Source organism: Parambassis ranga, chromosome 14 (genome assembly GCF_900634625.1).
Source record: "Parambassis ranga chromosome 14, fParRan2.1, whole genome shotgun sequence".
Taxonomy (NCBI): Eukaryota; Metazoa; Chordata; class Actinopteri; family Ambassidae; genus Parambassis; species Parambassis ranga.
Genome location: NC_041034.1, coordinates 19,826,794 through 19,853,658, shown reverse-complemented (window position 1 = coordinate 19,853,658; position 26,865 = coordinate 19,826,794). Strand labels below are relative to the sequence as shown.

The window sequence follows — 26,865 nt, the reverse complement described above, 5'->3', positions numbered from 1 at the left end:
GTGTTGGCTGCTGGTGTTGTTGTTGCACTGTAACCAAGCCAATCAAGAGGGCTAATTAGGGCTCTTGTTGGTGAGCTAATTGCTATTGGCCGGGACCCCACAGGGCTAAGGGGCCGTACCCTGCGGAACGCCGCTGTAACCATGGCCCCCGCCCCCAACTGAAGGAGCTAATTGGTTTGGGGGTACATTACACAAACACACACATATGCGCACACACAGAGACCCCCTACCACTGATCCAACTTACTATAGCCAAGCACAGCTGGATCTCCATCCTGAAGCTACATATAACCTATGTGTATATGAACCTCTAAAGGGGAAGAGGCTGATTAGACTTGATTAAACACAGTTTTTTTTCTTTCAGTTTTGTGCACCAAACTCGGATTCACACCAGCATTTTCTTCTGAAAACGTACTGGCTGGGTACACTAATCTGCTATCCTAATCTGGAAAAATGCCTTATAATGCCATGGAAAGCCTTGTGTGGTCATGAAAGGCAGGCAGCAATTTACAATGGACTGGTGCACTTGGAATGAATGGCATTGACCTGGAGGAAAAGTGCTTGATTATAAGCTAGTGAAATGGAACTGGAACATCTGAGCAAAATCTCCACAATGGTTGCAACATCCATACAGAGCTACCGCCTCAGGAAATAAAAAATGAGCAGTAAATCCGCCTGACCGCTAAAGCCCAGGATTTGCAGTGTGCGGCTGTGAGGTTACGGCCTCATGAAAAAGAATTATAGCAATCATTTAAATTACAACATATTATCTTAAATAAATATAGTTTAAGTAGGAACATTAATGAAATATTGGAATCAGTATACACAACATATTTCCATGTTTCTCAATCTTTTAAAAATTAATATTAGTCCTAATTCACTTTAGTCTGCATGACAACTGTAAAAAAAAGAACACACAACTCACAGAATCCCCAACAGTCACATGACTGTTGTCAAATGAGTCTATTATGCAGTGAGTGTAATGTTTTGCTTTGTACATTATTTTGGTACAGTTAGGTTATTTTGTATAATATTTTTTCAGTTAGACATGTTAAATAAAGAAGTTAGGATGCATTATCACAATTTAAAGCGTACAACAGAATGTTGTTAGATGGTAAAAAAGTCTATTTTTACAATTTCTCTTATAATAAATGGTGTAGTTTTTGCCTTTTTTTACTGCTTCTGATGCTATTGTCTCCTACAGCTCTCTGTGTCCAGCACTCTTCCTATAATAATAATAATAAAAAGAAGTCTTTTGGGGTAGTGTTCGGGTTCCTGCTGCCAGACAGGAAGTGATGCGAGCATCTCCTCTCTCCCCTTTGAATCAAGGACAATATACGACAGACGTTCTCCGCCAGTGAGCTCATCACCAACTGAGACCCGGACCCTGCCAGAGTCTGTCTCTGAATGGAAAAGTCAGACGAGACAACTGGCTGAGACTCTTCTCCGATTGAGTGGCATTCCAATCCAAAAACCTTTGCCAACAGTCTGATGTTAAATGGTGGTTTGGTTTCTAATTTGGGTTTTTTTTAGCTGTAAATCTGCATGTTTTATCATGTCATGCTGTTCTTGTGTGTGTGTGCGTGTGTGTGCGTATTCAGTGCTGCAGTATGTGAGCATGACTGTTTGCGTTGCACACTTGTTTGTGTGCCGCGCGCATGTCTCCGCGAGTCATTTTGTGTACTGATTGCATCTTCTGGTTTCTGTTCTCATTCCAACTGGTATCAGCTGAAAGGCATCTTCTCTGTTATCAGTCCTCATTTTAATTGCAAATGCAAAAAAGCGTGTTAGTGATTAAATGGAAAATTGCACATTAATTGATGAGACTGAAGATAAAGCAATTCCAATTACTGCACAGTATTTTAGGCGGCCTCTCAAGTTTCACCATCCCTCGAAGGAACCAGTCACCAAATTTGAAGGCAGGAGATCGTATACATGCATAAATATACACACACACACAGGCATGTGTGCATACAAACACACGCTAGGCCACTAGGGCGTGAATGTACATACAGGAACAGACATTGTTAGAAAAACACAACAAACAAGACATTTAATTTCACAAACTCCCTCATGAATCTGCATGTGTAGCGACAACAGCCATCTGGTGAACCACGCTCTCTGAACTCCAACAAAGGTGAACAGCTACACAAAAAGTCATACAAATTTTTTAAAGACAAATGACATGTTTGTTCCCCCCCAACAAAGGCCCTTTGAATTATTACAGAGTTCATAATGCATATCAATTGAAAAGTGCCTGTAGTCGCAATCAAAATTCAAAAGCAAGCATAAAAATGGAAAATGAGAAGTAGGCAGAAAATTATTCCAACAAACATCAAAGGGTTGTGTGAATTTGGATTGGAGGCACTCTTTCATCGGGTTCTGTGCAGTACGAAACACCATTCAGGTTTCAATTTTCCAACAATTCTCAAGCATAGAAAGGACTTCTCCTGTATGGATGTAAGGTTAGTCTGTGCAGTTTCACCCTCTGGCATTGAAAAGAAAATTCATATAGTCACATGTGATGCTGATCCACCGCTGTGGCCTTCAACTATGTCGGAGGCTTTGTCATCTCTGCTTTGGTTCAAAGGTGAATTTACTTCTACTAAACATGGAATAGGAATACATCCCGCTGCACGCAGGTGATAAAAAAAAAAGAAACCTTGTGATCGAAGCGCACAAAGCAGCATCACGGAGAACAGTTCTTGCACTCCGTAACTGTGACCTGATGGGGGATTCGCAGCAGTTCATTAATAAAAGCAGCCTCGTGGTCTTCTCTCATGTCGAATTATCAACACTTCACGAGCGACGCAGCGATCGAAGGTGCCGAGGATGACAATCACACCAGTTGTGGGTAATGTGAGGATTGAGTCCTCACAAGTGAAACTGAAAATAAACATGGTGCTGAGTTTGCTGTTTAAAGTGAGGCTGTGAGGTTCACTCCTGAGCAACTCGCTGTTCAAATCTACCAGATGAAAGATGGAAGTTGATGGCTAAAGAGGACATAGTAACACTAAAGTTGGACATTTAACTTCCTAGTATCATAGTCACCTCTAGTTGCTGATTATTGGCTGGCGGGCTTTGGGAGTGTGCTGCTAGGCCCTATTCAGAGGGGCTAGGGAGAGAGTGTGGAGCCGCTCCGTCTAAAGAACTTTTAGCTTTAATTTATGGCCAAAACCACACTGAAAACACAGATATCTCTTGGTACTTGATTATGACAATGTCATTGCACCTTGGAAACCACTGACAAGAACCAACTAGACAAACAAATGTTTTCAAGAATGTGTACTCAGGCCTGACAATAAGGCGATGATTAGATCCTACTCATATTCAAAAACACCTGATTTATTTATTCATCTTCGTCTCTTGCAGGGCATCAAGAATTTTGGTAAGCCTAAAGCAAAGGTCACCATCTGACAAAGTGGTGCCAACGATCTCTCCTTGACTGACTGACCACAAACTCACCATGAACTACAGGAAGACATGAAAGAGGCTGGACCATCAACATTAAATGATCCACAGTAGAGAATAGCAACAGCATGTTAATTTATTTTAAAACCACAGAAGACCTGGGATGTCCTGTTAGCCATGTAGTGAAAAAGCCTCTTTCACCAGAGACAGCTTGGATTTTGGAAGTGGGCCCAAGACTCTGTGGGCCGTGGTGTGGGAACTGCGCTGCCTTTAACCTCAAATCACTCTAGACCATCAGTGGATATAAACTTCCCTCCATCCAGGATTTAAAGAACAAATGGTGCATCACGATGTAGACCACAGGAATATCAAAAACAACTAACCATATACTGCTGTCATCTGGCAGGTGGTATCACAGACCGTATTTAGGTTACACTAAGCATTTCTTAGTATTTTATCACTAATATATTTGTTCTTTTGTTCTGTGACTCTCTTATCATGGTATAATGGGATGATGCAACAAAGGAATCTTGACCTCATTAAATCTGCAGGTCTTCATCATGAAGTAATCATGTAAAGATGATGAGGAACACAGAATTCCAATATTATGGAATATTATCCTCTTGCCCAGACACGCTTCTGAGGACTTGTCACTGTATGCCTGATGACCAACACACCATAGTTTAAGACTATATTAGCGAGACATTTTAGAGACTGCTGGACATCATCAAAGAGAGTTATGTAGGTGATGGATACCAGACTCGTAGTGGCAAATGTTTGCTGCTGGAAAAGGATGCTTAGAGGCAACCTTTGGACAAATACCTCTGCTGCTCTGACTGCCAGGTTTTCAACTTTATTATTGGTCATGTAATATCTGATCTTTGTCATTCTGGTGACATTCTGTGAGAAACTGGCTTTATTAGCACATATGTTCTGGAACTGCCCCAGCTTCATAACATATTGGGATAACTTTATCTGAAATTTAGAAAAAACATCTCAAACCAGACCCTATTCTTGCTTTGTGTTTGCAGTGAAGCTTCCTGTTTGTTACAGTGGTGAGAGGTCCGTGCACAGGAAGGTTATATTGATAGGGGAATAGATTCTACTTCATTGGACTCTAATTAAAACACAGATCCAAGGGTTCCAATGAATCATCGTGACATTCATGTACACATATATTTCCTTGCTCATATGTTGAGTATTGATTGATCATCCAAGCGTTAAAGAACATTCTTGGCTTAGGCAGAGGTCTAACCGTTGTACGCTTTCATTACCCACAGAACTGCTGGTAAAAATAAAGAAATAATTTCTACAAAGGCATGTCTGTAATTTGAAGAGAAATTAGCCCAATCCCCATGATGCCAATTTCTTAAAAACCAAAACAGCAACAGCGCTAAAGCTTGTCTGATTTAAGTAGTGATCAACGGAATCAGAATCCAGAAGCATACATAAATAATAACCTTGTGTGTAGTCATGAAAATCCACAGTGTTGTCACAGTTTTACAGTAGACTTCAAAGTGTGACAACACTTTCTGTGTGCATGTGAGAACGAGAGAATAGACCATCCTCCCGACAAAAATCTCATTTAATCTGTGCTGTTTGGATTTGTTGGTTAAGAGGTTGACCTGCAAATGCAATGAATAACATTTGGAAGTGTGTATGTCACCTTGGTCAGATATTATGCATCTTGATGCCCTGCAAGAGACGAAGATGAATAAATAAATCAGGTGTTTTTGAATATGAGTAGGATCTAATCATCGCCTTATTGTCAGGCCTGATTTACAATGCAAACACCAGGAGGCGAGGCCTTGATGGCGTTGAGTAAAACGGTGGAGGGAAGGGTGGAATGGTAATGAGACTGGGGGGCCGGGGAGGAAGAAAGGGGTTGGCGGTGGTGGTGATGGTGGTGGTGGGGGTTTGCCTTGTGTACACATTTGTGGTCAGAATCTGGGTAGAAAATTGGAAAACACACAGATCAGAGCGCAAACACCCTGCACACACACACACACACACACACATATGAGAATGGGCGCTCATGCAAACACATGCATGTACTGTATATTCATCCACAAATGCCAACACTAAACACAGAGATCGCAAAGCTTCAACGGTGTCATCCTGAGGGCAAAATCACACACACACACACACACACACACACACACACACACACACACACACACACACACTGTCTCCGCACACAAAGTTGGAGTGCATACACAGCCGGAGGCTAAGAGAGTCTAACCAGTGGTCTTAGGGCTACAAATCCCCCCCAGGCTAAAATCGAGCTCTGCACATACCGCAGTCAGGACCCAGTCCACGCTCCCAGACCACCTCATTAACCCAAGCCAGCGGCTCCTACCTTCCAACTCAACCCACCTCGCAACATTCCGCTCCTCACCAGCACCACGCTTACAATTCATGCTAGTATCATTTATTCATCTGCTCTTGTTGATTGGACTCATCCTCGCCTACCAGATAAGATAAGACATGGATTGGAGGATCGGTGAAGGACGCCGTGCTGGATATTGTTAGCTGTAGGATCGCTGTGAAAGTGGCGACGCACAGCGGATTGATGCAGGGCTGCTGTTTAAAGTCTCCTGGGTCAAAAAGATTCTGTTCTGGAAGTTGTGCAGTCTTGCCTCACTGTAGTGATCTCTGAAGTAAAGAGGTCCACGGTGTCACCAAGAGGAAGAAAGAGGTCTATCATATATAAATATGCTCATAATTATCAACTTCTTTCAACAATGTCTCACTCAGTGAGTTGGCTTCGCACCAAAGGTTTGTCTGACTCGTCCTCATCAATTTCCAATGACATTTTAAGCTCAAATTTAAATCTTTAACCTTTTCCAGTTTATTCTTTCATGCTGAACTTCTTAATGAACGTCCTTCACATATTCAAATATGCCCCACAGCCTTAATGAAGACACAGGGATTTCCCCCGGGTACGGCAGTTTGCAAGATTCACCGCTTTTTCTTTTCTAACTGCTGACAATGGCATCAGCGCTCCAATCTGACTGCAATTCTTGTTTTCTTTGTATTTATGCAAATGTTTGTTTGGATATTACACATTCCAGTTTGATTGTGTGGCTTCCTGCTTTTTAAAATTAGATTAGAAAGTCTCAAGTAAAATGGATAGTGGTAGAAACTACAGAAACATTTGGATTTTTTTGGGAATTCCCAAAGGATTGGTGGTTTGCATGAAAATAACCTTATTAACATAGCTAAAAGCCTTTATTATAATGAGGTGTTAGGACAAACATATACGACAAAATGAAAAGAATACTTGGTCTGCAGGTAAATGACTGTACTAGGTTAAATAATAAGAAGCACCTGATTTAAAACACAATGCATTAAAAGTATAGTTTAAAAAAATGACATATATATCTTTATATATAGACACTACAATATAAATTCCTGTACCTCTATGGAAACAACACAATCCTAGCAGAGAACTCAGACATGCCTGTGTGCTGTATAACACACTTAGAAGGCCTTAAATTATTTAAAAAGAAGAAGAAGAATAAAAAGGGAATGTCTTCATTTTTCGGCCTCTACATGCTGCAGATCAGCAAAATACTTGCTGAATTTTAGTCACATGGCTGCTGGTGACATGTGACTCAATTCCTAGTTGTGTTAAAAAAGTTTTTTTTTACAAATCTTTTGTTTTTGCAGAATACCTTATATACACATGGAGGAAGTAATTTTGATAAAATATTATGGTTCTTAGCTTGGATTTTATGTAGAAACCCTAAGTCTCATATAAGAGGTGCATCAAAAAGTTACTTTATTTATTCATATTATTGTATTGTTGCTTAGGGAATGATCAATCTGTCGAACATTGTATTAGCATCTATAATCCATGGAAATAAACAGCATGAACATTTGAGGATTTAGAAATGTTTAATGGCAATAACATTATATATTCTGCAGGCAGCTCCTTGAAGGAGTGCCGTCTGTGCTCAACATGTACTGAGCAATTTTAGACATGCATAAATCTAGCCAGGTTGATTGCTGCTGATTACTAATTACTGGGTCAATGGTAATGCTACATGTCAAGGATTTTGGGTGTGTGAACCAGGGTTAGGAGTCAGGAATGCAGAGAACTCTCTCTTACCCTTATAAGAACTTGTAAAACTGGTGACAGGAAACCATAATGCAGATGAGATAAACAGGGTAAGGGTAGCCACAAGCAGCTAGCTAGCACATACACATACTCCCAGTGAACTAATGTGTCATATCCTCCCTTTCTGAAACCAACCAAACCATCCATCCATCTGTCCAATTTCTTAACCGACTTCATCCTGGACTACAGGGTCACAGGGATCCCAGCTGTCAATCGCCTGAGGCAAGGTACACCCTATAGTATTTAACCTGTACCCAACTATAAGGACATTAATTTCTGCTGTAGAGTTCTTCATGTTAACATTGAGTTATATGAGAATTGACTCACTTTTGGAGCCACCCTGCAGAGGCTGATGAGGGAACTGCAGTAATGGGCTTTATTTCTCAGCCCTAGAGTTACTAAATATTTCATTTAAACCCACATAGTAAAAACAGTGCACATTCATGACAGCACTGCACTCTGCAACAATCAGACGAATGTGTCTGATTGATCACTGCGTCAGAAAATGATTACATCTCTTAATATTTATTACTGTCGTCTTCTTTAAAGTAAATCCCCCAACTGCCGAGTGAGCACTCATTAATGTGAATCCAGCTTCCTATTGGCTGCAGCTCAGATATGCCAGCATGGAGCTTTGTTTTGTCCCAGTAGGCTGCAGCACACTCCTCAATCCTCCTACATAAAAAAAGAAATGGTAATAAGAACATGGACATGCTCTGCCACATGCACGACGCACACATGGCAAACACGGTGTGTGGCCACCAAATGCTTGTCGGACCTGCTTCGCTGAACTTATTTCTGTTTCAGCTGTGTCGTGGATAAATTTACACAAACTGGCACTGCATCATTTCCTAAAACAAACATACAAGCACATGCACACACACACACACACACACTCCTGGGAAGAGGATGGGTGGGGTGGATGGAGAGTGCCAATACTGCGCTCCCCTCCACCAACAAAAATAGCACTGCAACAGCTTCTGTGTGGTGCAGAAGGCTCAGAGATGATGGTTAGTAGAATGCGCATCTCAAGCCATCATTACACATTGATTAAGTAATATTGATTGATTCAATAATAAGTTGGATATTCTAAAGAGTGCCACAGTCTTTCCCTGACTGGGTTTTCTGTGGCACAGATAAAATGCTAATATTTAGCATCTTAGTACATACATATTCGCTGCCAAACTGTTCTGACCCTTAACGGCATAAAGTCTAGAGGAGTCCAGCCCTTGATGGGTCAGAACTCCACAATCCAATCTGTAAAGGCCCAACCTTATATCGTTTAGGACTTCAAGGCTCTGCCAAAATGAATTATATGTCAATAAAAATTGACTGACAGACTAGATTTTCAGTTTGTTATCCTACATGATTAAATAAGGCAACATCTAAATCAACAGCTAAATTACGGCTCTTCCACCCTTGTTACTTTATGCTACGCTCCAGTATCTATGTTGGAATACAAAGCCCTTTATATTTGTTAAGTGTGAAGATCGCACAGCCTTTGCAGAGGCATAGTTAGTGGGCAGTAATCCTAATCTGAATATGCACCACCAGGCATGAAGGATAGAAGTTGTTCTATAACACACAATTGTTCGTCTACATACTTGTAGATGAACCTTTCAACATTTGTCTGTGAATTGTCATCAGTTGTCGCACATAAAGCTGTCACCATTTGCAGTCATCTCTATTGTCACAAACTTTTGGACTTCCCAAAGTTATGCTACACAGAACCATTTAGAAAGTTGCCACAGGAAACTTTTTTCAGTCACTGTCTATTATGAGACAACTTAAACAAACATAACATCAACAAATCACCGATCAAAAATAGCTCTGATGCTCATCTTTGAAAGCTTGCAAACAGGAGTTAGCACATTTTTGCCAGCTTGTTGCTATAATTGTGAACATTGTGGTCGCAGTTAAAACACACCCATAAGACCATGTTTCACACTGGGGAAATCAATCCGGCGGCAGGTTTTGGGCCGTATCTGGATACATCCACATAGTCTGAACAACATGAATCCGGATATATCCTGATTGATTTCAATCCACCTCTTGAAGGTGGATGTAGCCAGATTGGATTTAATCTGGCTCAGGTCTGAACGCAAATGCAGCTAGCAAATCTGGCTAGCAACGTCATACTTCCGGGTTCACTGAGACAGTGTCTAGGTAGCGTACAAAAAGCCATGTGTAAACAACAGTAGAACTATGACAGCTTTGCTACAAAGGAATAAACTGCTTTTTGAAATGAAAAAATATAAATGAAAGAACGACACAAGGAAGAAAACGCACGATGCATGCTCACACAGTCCTACCGCGGCCTGAACGGACTCTGAATTTTACGATGTGCCACCTAGCAAATTGGAGGACGACAAAGAAGCTGGGTTAAGCTGGATTGAGCGTGGACACATGTGTGTGATAGCCAGATTTGAAAATCGGTCTGAACGTATCCAGCCCAAAAAATATCTGGAATCAATCCCACTCTAGCTGGATTGACTTTCTCCACTGTGAACTCAACTCTAAAGGTGCTGATTGGTCTGAACCACCAGTAGTTGAGGTGTAAGGACATAGCCTGAAGCCTGGCAACATGGATTGTAGTGAAAATAATGAATGTAATGTCCTTCTTAAGGGAATTATTTAAGTAGAGCATCACCAGGCTATATTTCAGGAAGCTGATTGAACTTCTAAGGATGGAGTATAACAGAAAAACCACTTTTAGTAGACATAAAAATCACTTCAAACTCCACACAGAACTTAGAGCACTGGATCCCTAATAATACAACCACCAAGTGGGAAATAGATTGAAAGATGAAAAAGCAAATAACACACACACACGCCTCCTTTCTTCTGTTTGTTCTTGCTGAGTACAATCACATAAAATGGTGCCAGCCTTATGTTTTAATATTGAGTAAATGGTATATCATATGAGATAATCTGCAACCAAATGCCACACTTTTATAATTGGGAGAAGAGAAGTGCAGTGCAGTGAAGGTGTGTGCATTCACTTTTTCTCCTGCAAAGATATTCATGGAGGTTTTATTATGAAATGCATGTGCCTTGTGATCCATTCAGCAGGGCTCAGCCAACTCCAAGAATAGCAGCCGAGGCATTCAGATGTCGAAAGGTAGCGCCGGCCGAGTGTCTGCATCCTACGGTCCACACACACACACACACACATGCAAGGAGCATTTTCTCAGCTAAGCTGATAACCATCGGAACACTGAAGGTAGAAAAATTCAAGCAGAAATTGGAACGGCCAAACGCACGGATAGGAAATGTAATCTACAAGAGTTTCCCCGCTGAATCCTTTCCAGACGCTTTGCTCTGCTTCTCCTTCCATCTCTACCCCCACCCACCCCCATCACCGCCACCTCTTCACTCCTCCTCTTCCTCTGCTGTCATGTTTGCTGGCACATACATTGTGAAGCTTATCTGCCATTGCATCTGCGAGGTTCCTTTTTTTTTTTTTTTTTTAAATGGATACCTCTTATCAGAGTGAGCGAATGCCATCCATGTCACTCCAGAACAACTTTAGCTACTGGTTATCACGACGTGACTGAAAAGTGAATTGTAGAGGATGCAGGGTGGCTTATTTGCTCTGCTTATTTACAGAATAAAGTGTGGATCCAGAAGGGACACTCATGCCAGTTTTGGTTCTCATCTGGTGCTGTTATTATCCATCTCCAGAAATACTGGACTGTAAAGTCTAGCGGCCGCTACTTGTGCAGAAAATAAAGGAAAATGACTCCTGTGTTGTCGTGATATTTTGAGAAACATACCATTGAATATTCTCTGAGCAGAAGTTCCCTCTGATCTGCACAGCTGATGTTTGAACATAAAATATCACTTTATATGAACCCAAGCATCTACAGAAGGCCCTGTTGCACAACCCCCCCGCCACCACCACCACCAGCACCACTACCCCCACAACACACAAGCGCAAACTCCCTCACAATGAGATCAGCAGAAGGGAATATTTGAGGAGAGTGGTGGGGGATTAATGAGAAGGAGATTAGCAGGTGGGTGGCTCTGTGTGTGTGTGTATGTGCATGATGTCTGTGTCTGTAGCTTTAGCCATTTGAGTGTCAACAGAGCTCTGATCGGGGAGGGGAGGGCGGCGAGTTTGCCTTGGTGGGACTGATGCGGGTATAGGCACGGGTCTGTATGAAAAAAAGCAGACCAGACACAAGCAGAGGATGACTGAGCAGACTGGCATGTACAACAAGTCAGTGCAGTGAGGAACCCAGCCAGGATAATGACAGGTCGCACTCTGAAAGCATGCGAAGAGGGGACAGAGCTGAAGACATCTGGGTATGAGGTTTGGTAACACTATGGCTATGTTACCTATAAACCACCATGCAAGGTCACAAAGTGCTATTTAGGTAGATATAAACCTAGCCTAACAATGTCTAATGTTGTTTTGATGTCAAAAAAGCCTTTTATTGTTGCTAAATACAACAATAATACAGCTCTTATTATCAGAGTTTTTGGCCATGGCCCTTCATCCAGACTCATTTTTGTCCTCCAAAAAAAAAATTTCTACTGTAGTACTACTGTGTTTCTACTCTATTCGGATTATTGAGGAGTTTGGTAAAATCAGTGGCTAAACGACAAGAATCAGAGAAAGCCTTTAGATTGGGCTACAAAAGGCAAATGGTTGACATCACATAGGGTTTGTCCACCTTTACCTCTGGTATTGATGTAAGCACCTTCATCCCTCCTCACAGATCTGATGTTTTTGTCATGTATTTTTAATTTTTCCAGGAGAGTTTAAGCTTCAATGGACCTCTAGGTCACCTACTTCATGTAGGTCATCATTTATTAAATATGTCTGCTTCCATGGCACTTTACTTTCATTCAATACACCTTTCCACCCCAACCCTACATGTAATACAGTACATTTTTAAATAATATGTGTCATTCACTGTGCACTTTAGGACCGCCCCCAACATTTCAGCTAGTCAGTCAGTTCCCGTCTAAATCACACAAGGTACCGGCAGTCAATATCAGATCATGAAGTAAATATAACAGCTGTGCATCATTACTCAAGCTTTACTCTGCACTGCACAACCAATCTGATAAAAACTAATGGAAAAAAAAAGCTCAGGATGAACATCCTGTTTACATCCCGAGCAGGTAACATATGAAGCTATCAGATGCTTCTAATATGCAGCAAGATCTACAAACTCATCTGGAAGCTTTTACAGATGAGCTCCCATCAGGTGAAGTGGATCTAGAAGTGAAGCTCTTCATATAAGAGGGGAACAAACAGAAAATGAAGTGCAGCCGGAGTCGTCTGAAATGTGAAGACCAAATAATGAGGCCAACACCAGCGGTGTTTGCTGCTCTTGGCTGGACGGACTCTGTTTGTCTTAGTGTTGGGGGGCAAAGAGAGCCGGCAGCTGAATGGAATTCTTTGAAACACCAAACAAACCCATATTAAATTTCCTCTGACATGCCAATGGGGAGAGGCGTCAAGCATGCGGACGGAGAGGTGGACGGCGGAGATATAGAGGGAGAGAGGAAAGCACAGTGCAAAGAGAAAGGTGGGCAGGGTAGAAAGATGAAAATAAAAGAGAGAGCGGGAGAGGGAGGGAAAGATGTTTGCAGACTAGAAAGGGAGGACATGGGAAAAGACCAGAGGGAAATGGAGAGCGCAAGGTCGTGCTGGAGGTAGAGGAGACACTGTTGGAGGTGGGGGAAGAATGCAGGAATAGAAACAAGAGAAAGTCACTGTGTGGATGCCTTCACTAGCTAATCCTGCCGGTAGCTCTGCATCAAATCATTGTTTCAAAACTGGAGGATGTGCTAGTGCCAGGTCACGGATGCAAGTCTTTTTGGCCACAGAGAAAAATTATTTCACGTCAAAAACCTAAGAAATGTAAGATACTAATTTGTGTGTGGCTGGTTGATCAACGACAAACTAACTTTACTATAAATGGATCATCAACCATCACCTCCCACTACCCCCTAATCTGGATTGTTGTCACCTTTTCTACTGCTGGATGTGGACATTACACAACTAGATAAACTGGATGGGAACCAACCAGACCTTTGGATTTAAAGCCACAAGTGGGAGCCCCGGGCTCCCAATGTAAAAGTCACATTATTTTTTTCCCATAGAAGCAATTACAAGGCACAGCTGGAGGTCGTCTACAGCTTGAATAGACATTAGGACAGCATATTAACAAGTCGGTTACTGGTACTTTACTGAAAAAAACACAATACATTATCATCAACAACTTATCTAATCAAGTTCATTTACTGAAAATTTCAATGGAAGTGAGTCATCTTTACTGAGCGTGTCACATTTATGGTGCTTTCCACAGAAACAAGCTGCCTATGTATTATTTGCAGCCATCTTAGCATTTTTGTTGATTCATTGTATAATGGTCCAATGTGCTGTGTGCTATCAATCATTAAGTCATGTCCACAGGAGGAACAAAGGACCTGCTGTCTCTGTGTCTCTCTCTGAGTATTTATCAATTTGGAATTAGATTACGTATGTTAAAAAATTTGAATCTATGAATGTGAAGTTGAAGACAGATTGAGCTGAAAGAGCTGAAACTGGTGAGTAGCATGTCGTTCTCTCTCTCTAGTTCAACAGTACTGATGTAATTTGGTTGGCACCATCGTAGACAGCATAAACTATGGACTGCATAAAGCATAAACTAAAGCCACACCTTGTGTCCACAGGTTTCTGCCTAAACTCCGGAAAAAAGAACAGGCAGTTGCAAAAATGGCCATAATTATGCAGAATTTTAAGTCATAATACAATTAAAACAAGGCTGCTAGCTGAACTGCAATTTTCAACACTTGGCATGGGCTTCATTTCTTGACCGCTTGGCATCCAACCCTACTGACTATACCCTGAAATGAAAGGATCTTTACATAAACAGTGGTATATCCTGTGATTAAAAATAACAGCAAAAGCTGAACTGATGTGAATTTATTTCTGAGTGGACATAACCACTAAAACCTCTCACTGCTAAGGTGGTGCCCTGCACATGTACCAGAAAAACCCAAACCACCACTGACACTGAAAATGTCAGGGAAAATGACAGCATGCATGGATCCTGCTATATGAACACCTACAGACATGGAAAGTGCTCCTTTCCCACAGGTTCTTTTCTTTTTTTTCTTTTTTAATGTGAAGGGGAGACAAAGCCACACAACAGTGCATGGAGCACACAAACACACACACACACACCCATTCAGGACTCACTGATGAATGCTTAACGTCTTGTTTTAAATGGGGCAGTAACTTTCCTCAGCTATCCAAAAGCACAAAACTGCAGGTGCACCATCAACGATCCCCCCGAGGACAACGTTTGACAAACTACAGTTACAGACCGTGAGCCAGATCGAGGTCTGTTTTGAGGTACCACTATACCCACACCCCCACCTCCTTTCTTTCTCGGCTGAAGGGACATCTGGAGCGCATTAAAGCACTAAGGACATTGGATCTCCCCAGAGCGCTTGACTGGATGGGTGGCCCGCTTTCAGCAGCAGGACCCGGCCCTTTCCTGATTGATAGAGGGAGACCCACACGCACACTTAACACTCACACACACTGATAAATCCTACACGGCTGACATGCAGCACGGCCCTGCTGAAACATTAGCGGCGCTGCTAACATGGATTAGTTTGGACACGTGTATTTCTGCACTTCTTTCCGTGTAGCTCAGCCTATCAATCATGCATCGATACCCTTTATGTGCTGTGGATTCCTACGGTGTTACTACAAACTTACACAATAAACACAAAGTGCCTTTTAATGGAAGTAACAGCTACCGACACGTGGAAGTACTATGGATACTCTGATCTTCAACATGCAACCTCATTCACAAAAATAAGAGACAAATCTTGTTTTGTACTTTTTCATTAAAGTTTCCATAAGATGTTTTGCTCCCCACTCGATGTGGAAAACACAAACTTTTTTCAAAGGAGAAAAGTTCAAAGAAGCTCCCTCATTTCCTGCAAATTGCTTTGCCTGATTTGCCATTTCAAATAAATTGCAGCGTTGGCCAAAATTTGCAATTCACAGGAAGTCGTCCCCTCAGCCACACAGAAGAGGTTAATCCATATTTCACGTTTGAATATAAGATGGAAGATGAAAAAAAAAGGGAAGGAAGACGAAGAAGATAGGTAACTCTTTGCCAGGAGATGAGGAGCGGGAGGGGAGGGTGGGGGGTGGGGGGAAGCTGTGGGAGTGGAGAAAAGGCGAGAGAATGGGAAGAAACAGGCGTCATTTAGAGTAAATGGCATCCAAAAACCCTCTCCAATTATCTTTGCCTACCATGCCAGTGAGACTGACTTAATTAAAATGACTTGAGAGGGAGGGGAGAGAGAGAGAGAGAGAGAGAGAGAGAGAGAGAGAGGAAGGAGCTGCCAGTGATTGAGGGGGCAGGCAGGCGACGTATCTGCACCGAAACACAAAGCTCAGGCACGGCGCAGGCTGTCGACCACTCTCCCTTTTCAATTCCCGACTTCAAAAGAGAATAAAGAAATAATAATAATAAAAAAAGAGAGAGGGGGGCTCTCACCATTTGCAGCCATGTAATTGCGCTATTTAAATCCTACATTTTTATCATTGTAGAAATATTGGTTGGAAATGGGGTGAGGTGGGGGGGGGGGGCGAGGTGGGGGGTGGTTCTCGCCCCCCCCCCCACACACACACAAACTATAATCCTTCTGCGTGTTTTTTTTTTTACAGAACAAAACCTCTGATAGTGACCTTTTCGCATGAGGTCTGTTTCTATGGAAACGATGTCCAGCCCCTCTATGTTTGGTGTTTTCTTGTCATCGGAGCGGCCAAAACTGGCCCTAAAAGGAAAGACACATTACATTTAAAGAAGAGGAGGTGTGCGTCAACAGGCCTAGGAGAAGCATTCAGTGCTGTGAAGCTATGAAGTTTGAATAGTGAATTTTTCAAACCTTTCAATGTGTCAGACTTCATCCTCTTAGTGGCCAAGTCCAATCTCTGAAGACCTGGAGGTTAGGCTCTGACTATCACCATGTAGGTTTCTGAGTCTATCTGATTAGCTAATACAGGCAAACAGGTGGATCATGAGTGATGCATGAGCCTGAATAACATGCCAGTTACTTCTTTGATTTACATAGACATGTTATTGTGATAGCAGAATAAACGGTTCTCCTTTTAAAATGTGTTTAATGTTCTGAAAGCATGTGTTTTAAGACAAACCATGATCTTTGGTTGCTTTATCGCTCTCTGATTAAAGGTAGGGTAGGAGATTTCCTTCTGATGCACTTTTTGTTAAATTAGTGTAACTTCTCTTTACAATCCGATAGCAACAGATTAGTTCGGCAGTTTCGCTTTGAAACGAAGAATATGAATCATCTGAAGCTATAAAGCACTAAAAACATCAGCCAATCCTCCGGGTGGACCCTGCGCGGAGTATTGGCTGGTTGTCACTCTCTTCCTGCTCTGCGCGCACCAGAGAGGTACGTGCATGATGGCCGAAGTCACAGACTGGTCGGGAGGCGTGGCTTCAGGGTGAGCTCAGAGAGAACGGGGCGTGTGTTTACTTTCAAAATCTGGCTGACTCTCACTGAGTTTTCAAAATCTCCTACCCTACCTTTAAGTGACGTGTCGGGCAACATCAGCCAATATGTTCTGTTTTTAGTTTGAAATGGTGTAAATTAACATGCAAGTAGCTTAAAAAAGCATCGACATTATGCAAGAAAAGCAGCGTAAACACAGTTTGGTTGGATGTGTTTTCAGTTGTTTTTCTAGAATGTTTGGTATATTTGTGTTTTCCTGGTTTTGGGTCTGCTTCCTGTTTTATTTTGAAAGTCTTGCTTTCTTGGTGTGGCCTTTTCTCTTTTACTTACTTGTGGTTTCCCTCCATTGTCATTGCTGAACCTGCCCTAATGTTTTTTACCTGTGTCTTGTTAACCCTTGCTTCTGTATTTAAGACTGTTATTGTTGTCAGTTCATCCTGCATTGCCATCATGTGTTACCACCCTGTAAGTATTCCTGTTTTTGCCGAGTTCTTCCCTTCTGGTTGTTTTTTTGTTGAGTTTTTGGCTTCTTTGTTTCTCTGGATGTTGCTTTGTTGGACTTGTTTCTTTGGGATTTTCCCATTGGGTCCTCTCTGAACACGAAACAACACAAGCTTAAAATGCGGTTACTGAACACACCATGTTTTTTAACTTGTTTAGTATTTATATGTCATCATATTTGTGATGTAAGTTGGTCACTCACTTGATTTTTCAAAAAAACCTAAAAGCCACAAGAACTTAATTTAAATGTTCATTTTATCTAACAACACTCTGTGACTGACAAAAGTTTAAATGATTTTACAATAATTAAAGCTTATTTATGCAACATAAATGTAAAAAAAAAATAAAACCCCATTAAGCGGTGTAATGTCAGGTGGCGTTAATGAATGTTGTAAATACGTTTGTTATGGCTTCTGCATAAATTACCATTTTAGATTTGAGATCTAAACTGAGCCTCAGCTTTGTAATGGGTTGGCTTTTAAAACACGAGTATTGTTAAAAAGTACAGTATGTGCTGCTGATGTCAATAAAAAAAGAAGAAGAAGCTCTTATGTCGCACGCACACACACACACCCACACACACATTCCTCTCACACCTTGATCAGCCAATACACACTGACTGCTCATGTGTCACAGCCAGCACCTGTTACTGCGCCTTTGTCTTGTGAGCTTATTGTAATGGACTGTACAACTGTTTCATCGAACGTGTTGTCGCACAGAAGGTTGGTGGGCGCTATATAATCTGAAGTTTAAGTGTGAGAAATGTGCTGTATAGGAAAAAACTGAGGCAACCACTGTATCCACATACATGGTCTGGAGGGCTGCTTGGATGGAAATTTAAAAAAAAGTGTGTTTTAAAAAACACACTTTTGGAAAACAATAACATTTTTATACTCAGAGGAAGAAAGGCTGCTTTTACAGTGTTCAATAGTGGTCTGGAGGTGAAAGAGTGTGAGTGAGAGAGAGAGAGAGAGGGAGAGAGAGGAAGGAGGGTTGAGTTAGCATGACAACCGCTATTTTGATGGGGCCAAAGCCAAGTATCTCCACATATCCACTTTCCCATCTCCTATTCATCCCCTGTCCTCCCTGCTTTTCCATCTCCAGAGCCCTCCCTCTCCTCTCCATCCCCCATTACCATTGCTCTCTCTCTCTCTCGCTCTTCTTCCTTCTCTTCTTCTTTTCCCTGATCTCCTCCCCTATTTCCCCCCTTTTTTCTCAGGGAGCTTCACATTCCCTCTTGTAGACCAAAAAAAAAGAGCAGGAATATTAATCGCCTCAGTGTGGTTTTAATGTGGTTGTTTGCTGGATCATACACTTTTTTCCTTCAGGGAAACAGTCACGGCAATAGTCACCAAATTGAGGTATACGGATAAAGTGAGGATTGACTCTGTAGCCTTAACCCCCAGTATACTCTGCTTCTCACTGGTCAGATTATCCTCCACACTCACACATTTACTGTACACACACACACACCAGCACAGTCTCAGCTCCAGTTGCCAGGGAGACCGCCATACCAGGGCTCTGACCCAGGAGGTTTGGGACTGTTTTTCAAACCCCGCACCCACCCCTTCTAAAGCAGGAGAGATGGCAGCTGTAGGACAGCTGTTCCTACCAGGGCCGAGCCTTAAACCACAACCATCATCCCACCATCAGCGCGGCCCCGGACCAGCATATTAGGGGACAAAAACACCCCGCAGGCCGAGTGATTACACACATCTGCTTCAGACCTCTCCTGACTGGGTTGTCTGTGTACTTCAGTATGAGCTCGGCTCAGCTTGTTCTGTCTGGAAAACTATCTGTTAGCTTTGTTAGCCGCTGAACACAGCTCAATGTTAAGGAATGAAGACACATTTTACAATAGATGTTCTTATGCTCGCCCTCGGCTGTTCAGGTTGATGTGACACGATTTCCCCAGACAATATAAAAACAACACAAAAAGGACGGCGATGTTTATAACGCCTCTTTCTTCAGGTAAAGCAAAGGACAAACTAGTGATAGCCAGGGTGGGGTTTGTGTCAGCTTATACCTTATTTTACAGCCTGCATTGCTATATTCTAGGACCAGAGATTCTACTTTGTACCAATGTTTTGTCTGTGCTCAGTCCAGCAAGAGAGGGGGGAGGAGGAAGGAATAGGACAGTAAACATGACAACAGTTCAGTACAAAGTGTGACATCATAAAGTGATGGCTTAAAGAATCAAATTCACAAAAAACGGCCCTCCTTTTTGTTCAAACAGGTGTTAGATGAAGGATTACAGCTTTGCTTGAGGGAGAATGCTTTATAAGGGGTTGTGACAAAAGACCTGCACTCGGTGCCCACAAGCAGATATAGCCTGTGGATAATTGGCCTGATTTCCTTCTGTGTCCAGACAGGCCGTGTGATGCAGCTGTTTATATCACAGAATTTCCCTCGACACCAGCTCTGAGATTCCTATTTGCATGTTGTCCCCAAAAGAGATAATTACCTCCCATTTGGCCTCACTGTGCAGAAAAAGGCCTAAATATTTGGGATAGTTAAATTAAAGCCATTTCACTGCTTTATGTGTGTTTTTAATCACCTCAGCTTTGCCTACAATATAAACTCATTCAATGATTAAAAAGGTATAACCTCAAAGCAGGGGTCCACCACTGAACATCTGCCAGCAGTTTGAACCGCTTTGGGTGTGTGTATGTGTCACACAGTAAAACAATCACAGAACAATGATAGGATACATGTATCATTTATCTTGGCAATGTGCTAATATGAACTGTTCAAGCTTTAGTAATCTAACTACAATGCCTACACAACTGTTGCTCCATCTATACTCTATTAACTGTATTCAGAGTACTACCTTTGCTTTAGAGCACTTATTTTAGACTACCTAAATGCCAGCAGTAGAAAACTGAAGAATGATCGTGACAGTTAGACACTGCAAGCTAGACAGTCAAGGAGAGTCCAACAGTGCAGAACCAGACTGGCAGAGGTAGGAAGAGAAACATTTTAAAGGCTCTGGAAAGAAAAAGACTAGTGAGAGATAGTGAGGATAGAGAGCCGAGAACAACTTCCAAGACACTAGTAAAGGATTTAACCAAGTCTGGAGCTTGAGTGTCAGAGAAGACACTCACTAGAGTCCTGCACAGCAACAACCTGGAGACAGATACTGGTGTGTCATTTGGTCAGATGAAACAAAACTAGAGTTCTTTGGTCACAGAGATGGTGTCTGAATATCTTGAAACAAAACCTAAAGCATTGTGCAATAAAACTGTCCTCCTATTTCTTTCCAACATGACAACGACCTGAGGCATATGTCTCTTTTAGTAAAGTACTACCTCCAGGAGAACAAAGTAACCATTACTCAATGGCGTACACAAAGCCAACAATCAATAGCTGTTTCCCTTACACCCACCATCACAGACAGAGCATACAGTACACCAGTTTGAGGATGAACTCATGTCAGGGTGGAGGCAGCAGTAAACCCACTTTACAGTGTCCATTACCTCACTGACTCTCTAATACTCACTGTTCATAGGTGAACACGTTGGTTTATTTAGCGTGTAATAGAATTTGGCTGGCCCCTCATCCACAGCAGCCAAAAAACAGCCGTAGAGCTGAAACCTTGCAGCAGAGAAACCGTGTCAGCTTTAAGATGGCGCGTCAAATGAAAGTATAGGCCAACGAATCGCACAACTATATTCCAAAAGGGACACACACAACGAGAGATGGATTCTCCCAAGATGGATGCCTCTCAATGTGTTTCAAGGGCAGGCAGATCCATATGGGACCATAGGGGCTGCAACAGTGCAGGAAAGGGCAACTTGCAAATGTACATACACTGTCCTATCAAACAAAAATGCCTTTTGTCAAAAAAATAAAATAAAATTATGGAGAACCCTTCCACCCAACCCCACTGCTGCACGACCAACAACACCAACAACACACAACATGGGACCAAAATGAGTCATAAGTGGAGAGGTGAGATGAAGAACATGTATTGTGCATGCTAACCAGCTAGCTGGAGATCATGCCACGCTTAGTGCTATAATGTTTGGTCAATGTAATGTCGTGTCATGCTGGAGGAGCAGGAAGGAATGGGACAGTAAACACAAATGCTCATTTTCACCCACATCACCTTCTCCAGTTTAAAAAAAGATATTCAGATGTAAATAAAAAGACAAAATAGAAAAAGAGACAAATCAACAGTAAACACTACCCTAATGCTAGCAAGCTGTCATCATCTCATGTGTAGTGACTGATCTTATGTTTTCCTGGTTTTGGTTTGATCGTGGGTTTATTGTTCCTGTTTGATGTCCTGGTTGAACTTCCTCTTTTATTTTGGTGATCCGTTTTTCTTGTGCGTTTCAGTCATTTTACTTCCTGTTGTTTTCCCTCATTAACCTCATTATGTCCACCTGGGTGACCCTTTAATTCATGAGCTTGCCCTTGTCACTTTACCTGTGATCCTCACCTAATGACAAATAAGCATCATTAAACGACTACACTGTGGCTAATTGAAGCCAGCTGATGAGAAGCTAAAGGTAAAATGACATTTTAATGCATTTTGAAATCTTTTTAATGCTTCCATATGTCACTAGTTGTATTTATGCGACAACTCAATAACCCCTCAAAAAAACACCACATAAAGTAATACATTTAGTCTAGCTTAGCATTGTAACTGAAGTCATGCTTGACCTCAGTGGATTCTGGTTGCTTTCGTTGCCCTTTAACCCACCAGATCTACATTATGTATTATTGTCCAGGTCTCATAACATCCTGTTTTACACAAGACTTGCATCTATGTTTCTGCTATCTCCTCTCTGTCTAAATAATGTGTGAAATATGTGGGAGGACTGGGCCTGGATGATCCACTCCTAATTTATACATCGCTGTTACTTTGCCAAAAAAGAAATAGTTGCCTTGAGACAGCTTCCAACACATAAAAATAGCTTTTTCATGTTCAACCGGACGGTCAGAAGTATTCTGCACACTTATCATCTATTCATTTTTCAGGACTATATACAGTAATTAGGTAGGATCTTTTAGAAGAAGAAGAGTAACCTGTTCCTCTTTTTTTGTCATATGTCAGGAAAAGGAGCAGGCTAAGTTAGTATGGCGGTGATTTGGCTCTCCCCCTCCATCTGTTTTGTTTTCCTTCCATCTCCCTCTTTTTGATGAGCTGGGTCTTCAGTCCCCCTTATAAAATCCCATTAGCTCTTAATGAAGTCAGGCTCCTAGCCTCTCGGCCTCACCTCATTTAGCACGATTGTCTGGCGGCCATTAGCATGGAGGCAATTACAGCCGCACGACAAGAGTAATTGGAAATGCCGACAGGGACCCTGAGAAATGAGAATAAATAAATATAAAAAAAAATATATTCAAACTAATAAGCTTCCATTCAGATGGCAGGGAGGGAGCCGCATGTGTCTAAGTTAAATCAACATAATTACAATTAGGATTGGTAGGGTAAAAAGAGCCCGGGTGAGGGAGAAATGGATATGGATGGACTGACAGTTAAGCACAGAGGTAGAGAAGTGTGGGATCACACAGTAAGGCTAATAATGAAGAACATAAGTGTTACCGTAAATTCATGTCACAGGGAGGTCAGGCAGAGGGAGGCGCCACTTTAAAGGCAGATTTTACAGCCTGTAGCCAAGCAGGAGCTTCATCACATGTATTTCTGACGATAACCAGTACATTGCACAACACATGCAGCATCTTTAAAATCCAACAGTCAAGGTCTGTGACCAACACAAATCTGCACGAGTCCATATCCATGCATGTTCTGATGGTGATGCAGGTTCATGTGCCCAAATATGATGTAGGAGTAATGTAACAACGCAACGTAACACACAAAAATGTTGCAATGTTGGCTCACACGTGTCAGGAGTTAGACTTCAGAAGGCATGAAATGCATTCAGTTGAGGTAAGTGTTGCACATGTCACTAGAAATGTGTACTTTAAAGGTAGAAATTGACTGTGTGAACATGCTTAGGGGAAAAAATGGAAGTGGAAGTGAGTTAGGACACAAGAAAGAGGAGTGGAGGAGTGGAGGAGGAAGAGGAGGAAGAGGATGAAGAGGTGCAGGCAGAGAAGGAGAAAGAACAAGGGAAAGTTGGAGAAAACGATGAAAACCTTTAAAAAAAAGTGTTCTTACATATATATGTATCTACGAAAAAATAGTATATTTCCCATTTGACCTTCCAGCTGGTGAAAAAAAAAACATGACGATGCATGTTAAAGCAGTGGGTGAGCTTAGCTTTGGGAGGTCAGTTGCTAAACTAATAAGAAAGGTGAGCATTGCTTTGCCCTGTAATGGTTGATAGCCTGTGAGTATCACTGTGTGGGAATGTGCGGTGCCATGCTTTGAGTTTGTATGGCAGTTTAGTTCAAATTGAACTGCTCTTTCTACTCCACCTTTAATGTGCGGTAAGAAATCAAATGATAGAGTGTAAGATTAGATTAAAAGGCCTACTTGAGAAGTCTGGGAGGCTCTGAAACAACAGCAGGCGGTGGGCTCGCTGCCAGATTGCCATGGCATCTCTCCTGTCCAGCAACCCCCTCCCATTTCTCAAATCTACCCCCCCCCTTTTCTCCCACCACTCTTGCCCTCTTTCCTGCCTCCTAAGCTGAATGACAGGTGGCAGAAACCTGATCAGCATGGGCCTTCATCAAGGAAGCAGTCCCATCTGAAACGGGCACTCTGCCCACTCGCCCACCCGAGGGCCACAGCACAGAGGCTTCTGGTGTGTGTGTGTGTGTGTGTGTGTGCGCACACACATAAATGAGAAAGGGGAGTGGGCCTACAATGGACACACAGGCATAGGAGGGAGGGGTGTGTGAGGGAGGGTATAATGGACTTTTTGGCTGAGGAGCCGAGCGGCGAAGCTGGCACCGCCGGGTGTCAAGGGCTCAAACGGGAAACCGGAGGCTGGCTCCCACAATAGTCAGTGCGCGGAGTCCCAGTGGGTCGTCCACAATAGCAGGGCAAGCGGCTGCTGTCAACAATGACCTCCAAGGCCTTGCTGCTGGAACTGAAAGGGTCCCACCCTTCAGCACTTCCCTTTTAGCGCTGCCATTCGGCTAATGCAGGGATTATTATTAGGAACATGTGTGCATTTTGTCAATGAAGTCCTGTCACTGGGATTAGCTTTTGAGCTTTAGCTACTGTGCTGCAAATATGACCGAATAACAGCAGCACCAAGAACTTTTGTCCTGTAGCACCTCATCTTTATAATAGAAAGACATGGTGATGACTTGGCAGCTACTTCCTGACCTTACAAACCAAATCAGATTTGAAAAGCTATCGGCTATTACAAGCGCAGCAGAGCATCTTGGCGCGAAATTGGAAATCCGCGGAGTAACAAAGACCTGTCCTTGTGCATCCCACTGTCCCAGTTCGTCATAAAAAGAAAGTTTATTTGTCTAAAATAGCTTTACAAGTAATCGCTCCATGAAATGGAGTGATTGTAAGTGGAGGGGGGAAGCAATGTAAAGGAAAGGGGGGGTGTACTCCAACCAGGAGGAGATTTAATTAGTGAAATCTCATTAAGTCTAACAAAATTAAGCGTAAAACAATCCTTGGTGGGGAGTCGTGGTGGAGGTTTTTGGGTTGAGGGAGGGGGGGGCAGTAGTGGGGAAGACTTTTAAAGGAGCTGAGAGGACACAGGGACTGACTGACTGTGCAATGAGTCCACTCAGTGTGAAAGAAGGGACACATGAAAAAGACGCATCATCTGCTGTAATGCTGTAAGAATGGCTACCTATCATCGATCACAAAGCAGTGTCCACCACCAGTAGCCTTTCTCCCTCCCTACGTTGTGACATCCTCAGATATCTGGATAATGTTAACATGTGTGTGAGTACTAGCAATAGTCCTATTGGTTGTTATAGCCATATGATGTGCTGAGACATGAGGAATTGATAAACATAACTGAGGTTGCTAGTTTCTTTAAATTTACCAACAATGAATGAATCAGATGTTACATGAGCAGAAACCTTCCAGACCCACAAACCTTTCACATCATGACATTCTCACAACCCACTGGTTGACTGAATATATGGACCAAGTTAGAGCTTGTTCCCACTCATAAGATGTCGACTAAAGGCTGGGACAAACATTAACACTCTACTTTAGATCAGTTCTATGCTGTTTGTGGCAGATACAAATTTAAATTTAAATTTTGTAATTTAATTTAAATGTACATAGGATTAGAAAAACATGGTTACAGCTTCTGGCTCTTTTATGAACCTTTGGCTTCATATGCAATGATCAAAAACTCCTGATTCCATATGTGAGTGTGGTTCACCGTGCCATTGTTTATTTGGACAAAAGAAGATATGGGCTGTGATAAGTCCCCTTTTACTGCTTCATAGGTTTTAATTGTGTGAGCTGCAGCAGGTGCTGCTGATCATCAGTCCTTGATGAATTGATCATCAGCAACAAGAGAGAAAGACATAAACAGTGGTGTTAGAGAAGCAACTGTTGCTGCACATCAATCTGGAAAGACTTCTAAAACCATTTCAAACTGTTTGAAGATCAACGTTCTACAGTGAGAAAGATTATTCACAAATACACTGTCAATCGTCAAGAGTGGACATCCCAGCATTAGACCATACACACTGAAATATAGGTAGTTTAGAGTCACAATTACAGGGAGGACATGCTAATACAGATACAACACTAGACCAGGTTCATACCTAGAACTTTCTTGCTGTAAGGCAACAGATCCACTGAGCTGAGAAGTGCCAAAAATGACTGATCAGCATTAACTTCATAAAGAATATGTACTCTGAAGTTGATCCTGTGTGAAATAGTCATTACTAAATTATTGTTATACAGGGTGGCTGCCAATGAAGATACACGCTGCATTGGAACATTCCATGGTCCGATCCAAAGCTAACAGCAGCAAGGCAGAAGCAAGACGAAGAGCGGCATAACAGAGGAAGAAGAGAAGATGAGCAGGTAATGAAACAACCACATCTTTTTCTGTTAATTTGCAATTAGCTGCAAAGGACATTAAAGTCCTGTTTTTGCTTATTTCAGTCTGGACCACAGGGACAGGTAGTAATATTCAAATGCTCCCAGATAGCAATTTCCAGCTCACTTCTATGATCATTGTCTGTGGAATGGCTCTGGTGGATATGGATATGGGCAACAATAACAACCTACAAGACAATTCAGACAAACAATAACTTCTATAACTTTCCACTCATCATGTTACTGTTACAACAGTACTTGTACTAAAAATAACTTTTTCAATGCTTCTGTTTTTACTCTTTATGTATTGCTGCTGTATGCTTATGTAAATGTGCCTAAATTTAAAGAACAGAACC

General features: G+C 42.1%; 1 protein-coding gene across 1 annotated transcript in view; it reads right to left on the bottom strand.

Annotated features, from left to right (window-relative positions):
- pknox2 (pbx/knotted 1 homeobox 2) overlaps positions 1-26,865 on the bottom strand; it is an 84,088-nt gene that overhangs the window by 31,804 nt on the left and 25,419 nt on the right. The window lies entirely within an intron of this gene.